Source organism: Mustela nigripes, chromosome 12 (assembly GCF_022355385.1).
Source record: "Mustela nigripes isolate SB6536 chromosome 12, MUSNIG.SB6536, whole genome shotgun sequence".
Classification (NCBI taxonomy): domain Eukaryota; kingdom Metazoa; phylum Chordata; class Mammalia; order Carnivora; family Mustelidae; genus Mustela; species Mustela nigripes.
Window position 1 is genome coordinate 73,889,925 of NC_081568.1, and position 9,537 is coordinate 73,899,461.

Genomic DNA, 9,537 nt, shown 5'->3' on the forward strand with positions numbered 1-9,537 from the left:
CTCTCATTTAAAATCAATTTCCTAACTTGTTTTTTTAAGCAGAAATTTTGGTTCTTTATTTTTATCAATTATTACTATTTCAAAAGGCCAGCTGTCCAAAAAAAAAAAAAAAAACAAACAAACAAACAAAAAAAAAAACCCACTCATGGTTTATGACAGTCAGATTACTTCGTATGCTTATTACAAAATGCTTTTTTTAATAGTTAGATCCATGCATCTGGCTCATTTAGAATGGTGCCCAATTTAAAACATGTGTTTAAAATGAGAGTTATGTTTTAAAAATTAATGAAATTTACAGGTAAGCCTATGAAGATACCCCCAGTCTTACTGGTAATCAGAAGAAAATGAACTAAAACAATAATGAGATGCTTAAAAAGTCAGATAATGCTGGGAGGGTGGGAGGGATGCAAAGAGATGAGGCTCTATAATCTCCCCTCCTCCTCTAGACATGCACCAGAACACAAAATTCCATGAGGCAAGGGCTTTGCTTGTGTAAATGGGAACATGAATTTGGTACAAGCAATTTGGCAATAGCTACTAAAATTAAAGACAAGTAAAGCCTATAAACCAGCCATTTCATTCCTGAGAATGTATCATAGAGAAATTCTTGCACATAAGTACCAGGAAACCTAAATGAAGATCTGTTCATTTCAGAGTCATTTGTTTCAGAAAAAAACCCTGATAATAAACCAGATCTCCTTCAGTAAAAGAAAGGAGAAATTAACTTTTATCTATTCATAAAATGAGATATTATGATGCAGTTAAAAAAACATATATAGTAATAAATACAATACAGTTTTTAAAAAGCTCTATTTGATCAATATAGGTAGATCTCTTGAAAACTATATTGGTTTTAAAAGAAGCAAATTGCCAAATGCTATGTATACTATAATATGTTTTATATAGAAATATTCCATATTGTTAATTAAAGCATGTATCATAGTTTAAGTATGCAATGGCATGGATATATATTAAATTTATGATAGGGAGAGGTGTTGTGGAAAACAGAGGAGACTTTGCCTTCATTTTTAGAGTTTTCTTTAAGAAATACAGAGCAAATATGATAAAAAATGTTAGCATTTGTTTTTCTGAATAGTGAGTACATGGATATTTATTATCCTTTGTAGTCTATATTTTTTAAAAAAATAATAAAATAATGGAGTGGAATAATGAAATAATCAGCATGAAAGCTACAATAATCCCCAAAGAAAAATGGGCAAAGAACATGAGCAGAAAATTCCTATTATTGCACTCATATGGGGAAATTAAGAAATGAAGCAGAGGGCACGGATTGCACTGGGTGTGGTGCAAAAACAATGAATACTGTTACACTGAAAAAAAATTTAAAAAATTAAAAAAAAAGAAATGAAGCAGATGAACATCGTGGGGAGAAGAGAGGCAAATCATAAAACAGACTCATAGCTATAGAGAGCAAAATGGGGGTTGCTGGAGGGGAGGTGGGTAGGGGGATGGGCTAAATGGGTGATGGGTATTAAGGGGGCCCCTTGTTATCATGAACACTGGGTGTTATATATAAGTGATGAATCACTACATTTTATGCCCAAAACTGATATTACACTATATGTAAACTAACTGGCATTTAAATAAAAACCTGAAACTGCAAAATAAAACCACACTGCATATGAAAAAAAGAAATTCCTAATGTTGCATTAAGCAACACAAATGACACAAATGAAAAGATATAGGTATTTCACAGACAAGAATGCCAAGATTAAAATGAACGTTGATATTCAGAACTATAGGAGGTATAAGGAAATGTGAACTTGAACACAGCTAAACTTAAAGGAAGTTGATACAGTATTTCTGTAAGGTAATTTGGCTGTATATTAATGATAAATAGGTATGTAGCTAATTTAACATGTACAATTAGGTTGGTCTAACAGTTTTTCTTTTAGAAATTTATCTTACAGCAGGAATATATTGAGAAATGTATCCATCCATTATTTACATTTGGTAATGCAGAGAATATGTGGTGAATGACACACAGAAAAGTGGTGAATGTCTCTCTGAGAAGGGGGATGGGCAATGCAAGTTTGAAGTGATGTAGGGAACTTCCATCATATAATATGATTTTTAAAGCTTTTGTTTTTTCCAGTTAGTTAACATACAGTGTCATTTTAGTTTCACGTGTACAATATAGTGATTCAACAATTCCTTACGGTACCTGGTGCTCATCATGACAAGTGTGCTCCCTAATCCCCCGTCACCCATTTCACCCATTTGCTCACCCACTTCTCTGCTAACCATCAGTTTGTTCTTTATGATTAAGAGTCTCTATTTTGGTTTCTCTCTCTTTCTCTTTTTATGCCTATTCATTGTTTGTTTGCTTTGTTTCTTAAATTCTACATGAGTGAAATCAGTCAGAGAAAGACACTGACTGACTTATTTTGCTTAGCATTATACTCTCCAGCTCTGTCCATGCCTTTGCAAATGTCAAGATTTCATTATTTTCTATGGCTGAGTAATATTCCATTATATATGCGTATGCATATCTCATCACATCATCTTTATTTATTTGTCTGTGGTTGGGTGCTTGGTCTATTTTTGTTTCTTGGCTCTTGTAAATAATGCTGTTATAACCATCAGGGTGCATGTATCCCTTTGAATTAGTGTTTTTGTATTTGGGGGGTAAATAACCAGTCATGTGGTTACTGGATTGTAGGGTAGCTCTATTTTTAACTTTTTGAGGAGGCTTCATACTGTATTCCAAAGTGGCTGCACCTCTTGACTTTCCCACCAACAGTGCAGGGAGTGATCCTTTTTCTCCACATCCATACCAACACCTGTGTCTTGTGTGTTGTTTTTTTTGTTTGTTTGTTTGTTTGTTTTGTTTTTATTTTAGCCATTCTGACAGGTGTAAGGTGATAGGTCATTGTGGTTTTGATTTGCATTTTCCTGATAGTGTGTGATGATGAGGATCTTTTCATGTGTCTGTTAGGTATCTGGATGTCATCTTTGGAGACATGGCTGCCGCCCATTTTTAAATTAGATTGTATGTTTTTTGTGTGTTGAGTTTTGTAAGTTCTTCATATATTTTGGATACTAACCCTTTATTGGATATGCCATTTGCAAATATCTCCTCCCATTCCATGAGTTGTCTTTTCGTTTTGTTGATTGTTTCCATCACTGTGCAGAAGATTTTATTTTGATGGTAGTCCCTTTAGTTTATTTTTCTTTAGATTCCCTTGCTTTAGGATACCTATTTAGAAAAAAGTTCCTTATAATCTGATTTTTTAAAGTCAAGTTCATGTGTTAATTTTCTTTATAACAGCTTGGTTATACCATAAAACTTACCCTTTTAAAGTCTATAATTCAGTGGGTTTTAGTGTATTCAAAGGGGCCATCACCATGATCTAAATTTAGAATATTTACATCATAACAAAAAGAAATTTTATATTTTATATCTTAAATCTTGTAAGTTTAGGTTTATAGCCTTAAACCTTCCCCTGGCTGCCGTCAACATCTAATATATTTTCAGTCTCTATGTGTTTGCCTTTTCTGGACATTTTATATAAATGGAATCATACAACATGTGGTCTGGATTCTGTCACTTATCATGTTTTCAAGGTTTATCCAGGTGTAGCATGTGTCAGTATTTCACTTCTTGTCATGCCTGCATAATATTCCTTCGTATGGATATGCCACATTTTATGTATCCGTTCATCAGGATGATGGACATTTATTTGGGTTGTTTCTCGATTTTGGCTATAGTGAATAATGCTGCTATGAACATTTATGTACAGATTTTTGTGTGGACATATGTTTTATTTATCTCAGATATGTAGGTAAGGAATGAAATTGCTGGGCGATAAGTAACTATATGTTTAATCTCTGAGGAACTACCGGGCTATTTTCCAAAATGGCTATACCATTTTATATAACCAATCAAAAGAGTATGAGAATTCTAATTTCTCCAGCTCTCTCCAAATCCTTCCCAACATTTGGTATTATCTGGGTTTTTGATACAGCCATATTAGTGGGTATAAAGTGATACCTCACTATGGTTTTGATTTGCATTTCCCTGGTGGCTAATGATATTGAACATCTTTCATGTCGATATTGAGCCGTTGTAGATATTCTTGGTAAAAGGTTTGTTTAGATCCTTTGCCCATTTTTAAATTGTTTTTTTTAAAAGATTTTATTTATTTATTTGACAGAGAGAGATCACAGTAGACAGAGAGGCAGGCAGAGAGAGAGAGAGGGAAGCAGGCTCCCCGCTGAGCAGAGAGCCCGATGCGGGACTCGATCCCAGGACCCTGAGATCATGACCTGAGCCGAAGGCAGCGGCTTAACCCACTGAGCCACCCAGGTGCCCCTTTAAATTGTTGAGTGTAAAAGTTCTTTATATATCCTGAAAAGAGGTATCTTATCAGTTATATGATTTGAAAATCTTTTCTCCTATTCTGATAGTGTCCTTTGAAGAATAAAACTTTTAAATTTGATGAAGTCCAGTTACCTCTTTTTTTCTTTTGTAACTTGTGATTTTAATGTCCCATTTAGAAGCCTTTGCCTAACCCATGGTTACAAAGATTTGCTAATATATTTTCTCCTAAGATTTTATGTTTCATATTTAGGTATATCATCCTATTTTGAATTGATTTTTGTATGTAGTGTGAAGAAGTGCTTCATTGTTCTTTTCTTTTGCATATGTATATCCAGGCATTCTAATACCAGTTGTTGAAATTCTGTTCTTTCCCCCATTCAGTTATCAGGGCAACCTTGTCAAAATCAATTAATCATGAATAACCATAAGTCATAAGCATTTATTTCTGGACTTTTAATTCTATTGCATTGATATATATATGTTTATCCTTATGACAAAATCACACAGTCTTGATTACTGCAAGCTAGTTTTTGAAATAAGAAAGTGTGAGTTCTCCAACTTCAATTTTTTTTACATGATTTTTTAAAAGATTTTATTTATTTATTTGACAGATATCACAAGTAGGCAGAGAGGCAGGCAGAGACAGAGAGAGGGGGAAGCAGGCTCCCCGCTGAGCAGAGAGCCAGATGCAGGGCTCGATCCCAGGACCCTGGGATCATGACCTGAGCCGAAGGCAGAGGGTTCAACCCACTGAGCCACCCAGGCACCACACCAACTTCAATTTTTAAAAAACTGTTAGCTATTTGGTGACACTTGTGTTTCCTTATGAATTTTAGGATAATGTCAGTTTCAGCAGAGATGCCAGCTGAGATTCTGATAGGTATTGCAATGTATCTGAAAATCATTTTGGGGAATTTTGCCATCTTAACAATATTAAATTTTCTAGGTCATGATCACAACAGCCAAGAAGCTCTTAATCTCAGGAAACAAACTGCTGGAACGGAAGGGGTAGCTAGGTGATGGACATTGGGGAGGGTATGTGCTATGGTGAGTGTTGTGAATTGTGTAAGACTGATGAATCACAGACCTGTACCACTGAAGCAAATAATACACTATAGGTTAATAAAAAAAGAATGCAGTGTATAACACATATAACATACACAATGTATGTTAATTGACTGTTTATGTTATTGTTAAGGCTTCCAGTCAACAGCAGACTCTTAGTAGTTGTTTTTGTAGAGTCAAAAGTTATACAGAGATTTTTCAACTCTGCAGGGGTCTATGCCTCTAACCCATATATTGTTCAAGGGTCATGATGTAACTTTGAATATCCTTGAATATCCTAGATATCCTTGACTCATTTCGGATCTTAGTAGAAAAGCTTTCAGTCTTTCATATTGACAATGATGTTAGATGTGGTTATTTATAGATATGCAGTAACAGGTTGAGTAAATTCCCTTAAGTTCTTAGTTTTCTGAGGGTTTTTATCATAAAAGGGTGTGGGACTTTGTCAAATGGGTTTTCTGCCTCTATTGATCTGATCTTGTGGTTTTGTCCTTTATTCTGCTAATTTGATTTTTGGATGTTAAGCTGTGATTGCTAATTTTATGTGTCAACTTAACTGGATTAAGGGAAGTGCAGACAGGTGGTAAAATCATTATTTCTGATTGTGTCTGTGAGGGTGTTTCTGGAAGAGATTGGGATTTGAATAGGTAGACTGAGTAAAGAAGATCGCTTCCATTAATAACGTTGTGCATCATTCAGCCTGTCAAAGGACTGAACAGAACAAAAAGTGTGGGAGGGGTGAATCTACCTTCTGTGTTTAAGCTAGGACATCTGTCTTCTGCCTTTGTACATGGGTGCTGCTGGTTATTCGGTCTTTGGACTTTGACTGGGATTCACATCATTGGCCTCCTCTACTCTTGGGCCTTTGGACCCATACCAAAATTGTAAACTCCCCTGGTTCTTGGGCCTTCATACTCAGACAATTACATCACGGTCTTTTCTGGTTCTCCTTGCAGCTGTCAGATTGTAGGACTTCTGGGCCTCCATAATCATATGAATCAATTCCCATAATAAATCTCTTCATGTGTGTCTATATATATATCTTCAATTGCTCTGTTTCTCTGGAGAATTCTGAGAATTAACCAAAGACTTGGAATAATACAAGGGCCCATTTAAGCAAAATGTCTGAATTTCAGTAAGAACAGCCAGTTTTGTGGAGTTTTACCTAGCACTGTTCCCATCCCTCTCTCCTGATCCTTGCAGTAAGCCTTGTGGGCAGCAGCCTCATGATTAGTGATGCTGGAAAAGCCAGCAGCCTAGCAGCCACTGGAGGGGGCAGAATGATTTGCAGCTCTCCCAAAAGCCCAGTCTCCTGAGATTACCATTGTTTGACCCATCTGGCAGCTCCTCAGACAAACTCCTGTCATAGCCTTAGCCTTTATTTGACTTGACTCAGAGTTTGCTCAATAGGAGTCCTGTCCCCAGGGTATTAATTGCCATTCCGGAGGTACTTCTCTCCAGGTATTACTTTTGCAGTGGAAAAAGTACTTTTGAAAATGTTCGTACAACATAATTAAGAGTTATTTATAATAGTGATTAATTGGGAACAATTAAATGTTTAAAAATTGTTTTAAGAAGAATGATATATGTATAGCATTTAGAACAGCATTTGTGTGTATGGATAATGTATATGTAGTACATTAAATAATAATATGTAATAACTTTTCATATCTGTAGAAGTGACAGTTAAACATCCCAAAATATTAATAATGGCTCTTTGTGGGAGGGGTTGGATTAGGGATATAACCCATATATAAATGTGATATAAACTTTAATATTCAATTAAAATATGATTACTATATCTAAGATAAATTTACTTCCTAACTCAAAGAATACATTTTACTATACCATAGTTTTTAAAAAAAATAAATGTCTTAAAAACTTGCCAGCTGTCTATAATCCATAAATGGACACAGGTCACTGTTTGATAGGAAATTTGCTACCTATATTATTACTTTAGAATCCTGGGTCAGAGGGAAGAAAAAAATAAAGATATGGCCTCTTGACTATTAGGTAAGCATGCCACTTTCTTAGTTTTATTTAGTTGGATTTAAGAGACACTAATACCAATTCCCAGAACTACTTTTGCTTTTAGAATCTGCACAGATCCCTGAGAATGTATAATTTCTCCATTGCTTAGCAACTGTTCCATTATTTTCAGGAACTTGTTAAATGAATGAATGCATTTTGATGACAAGACAGCTTTATTCATGCCATGCTCTGGGCCACCATGTAATAATAAGAGATAACAAAATGAAATATTGCAAAGATCATGTCCCTAGTCACTTCTGCCCACAAAAACCCTCAGAAAAGCTAGGTTGAAAAGAAACTTTATGCAAACAGATTTTAAAAGCTAATAGAAAAAGTGTATTGATTCTGAAATAATTGTCTACACACATTTCACATTTTCTCTTTATCAGTTGTTGAATGACCTTCCATGAAAAAAAATACAAACAGAAGTTCCATGTGGACATCAGTCTTCAACAGTTTCAAAATCCCTGAATCGGGGAGATGCAACATGGGGGCTTAAGTGGGTAGAAGAAGAATCAATGAAACAAGATGGAATTGGGAGGGAGACAAACCATAAGTGACTCTTAATCTCACAAAACAAACTGAGGGTTGCTGGGGGGAGGGGGTTTGGGAGAAGGGGGTGGGATTATGGACATTGGGGAGGGTATGTGCTTTGGTGAGTGCTGTGAAGTGTGTAAACCTGGTGATTCACAGACCTGTACCCCTGGGGATAAAAATATATGTTTACAAAAAATAAAAAAATAAAAAAAAAAATCCCTGAATCGGCTGTGGTTTCCCTTTGACTAATGGATATTATAAACTCAGACCTGGGTTGGGAGGTAACTGACTATCAAGGCTCTCAACCTAAATAGCTCAAAGATTCGTCTTGGAAAGATGGCACACCGGAACAACACATCCTGCAGAATTCGCTTCCTTTGTAAGAAGCAAATGCTCTATGTTAATATCCTTAAATGGGAATCATAATTCTAAACAGTTATGGCTTAATATACTTGTATTTTGGTTTTAACTCTGAGAAAACTCAGAGTGAAATTTGGGTGCCTGAACTTCAATAACACTTTCACATTCGGGTCCTGAAAATTCATTTTTTCCCTAAGCATGTTTAAGGAAACATGTACACGCAAACACACACGCACGTAGCAAACGGCACTGACAATAAATGTGAAAAGTTGAAAATATACTAAGTTATAGGATTATGTCACCTAAAACATGTATGGTTGAGTAATGCAATTTTGAGAACTGAATATATTCTTAGGCCTAAAGTCAAGGAGCAGGGGCAGGACTCCATAGTCTCTCTGCTTAGTCCCTTCTCTTCAGCCCAGGGGAGCTTTAATGTTTATCCAAGACAGAATCAACAGTTCTACTTTCAATTCATTCTCTTCCAATTTAGTGCCTCCCTCTTCCTGTCAGAAACTTTAAGCAGGGTTAAAAATCACTTTGAGGGTTTTTTTTTTAAATTTTTTATTTTTTATAAACATATATTTTTATCCCCAGGGGTACAGGTGGTTTTTTTTTTTTTTTTTAAGTAAAACAAATATTATAAAAATCTAAGTAATCCAAAAGTACATGGAATAAAATTGATATTTCTCTTTGAGTCCTCATGTACAAAATTTCTGTATATATGTATAATGCTCCTCTTGGTACTTCAGAAGATAACAAAAATAGACTTTGATTAGGTGACTCAATTTAACAATTGAAGTCCATGCTTTGTGTCTGCAAGAGTCACCATTTGGGAAGTTAGGGTAAGCTGAGGGTGGGAGGTAGAAGGTATACAGGTGTGTGTAAAAAGGCTTTTGTTTTCATGAGCTTATAGGCTGTTTGGGGAGATAGAGCATGGATAGAATCACAACAATGTCAAGATGTATAGTTTAATACCCACCACCTGGTACCCCGACCTCCCACCCCCCGCCACTTCAAACCCCTCAGATTGTTTTTCAGTTCATAGTCTCTCATGGTTCACCTCCCCTTCCAATTTACCCCAACCCCCTTCTCTCTAACTCCCCATGTCCTCCATGCTATTTGTTATGCTCCACAAATAAGTGAAACCATATGATAATTGACTCTCTCTGCTTGACTTATTTCACTCAGCATAATCTCAT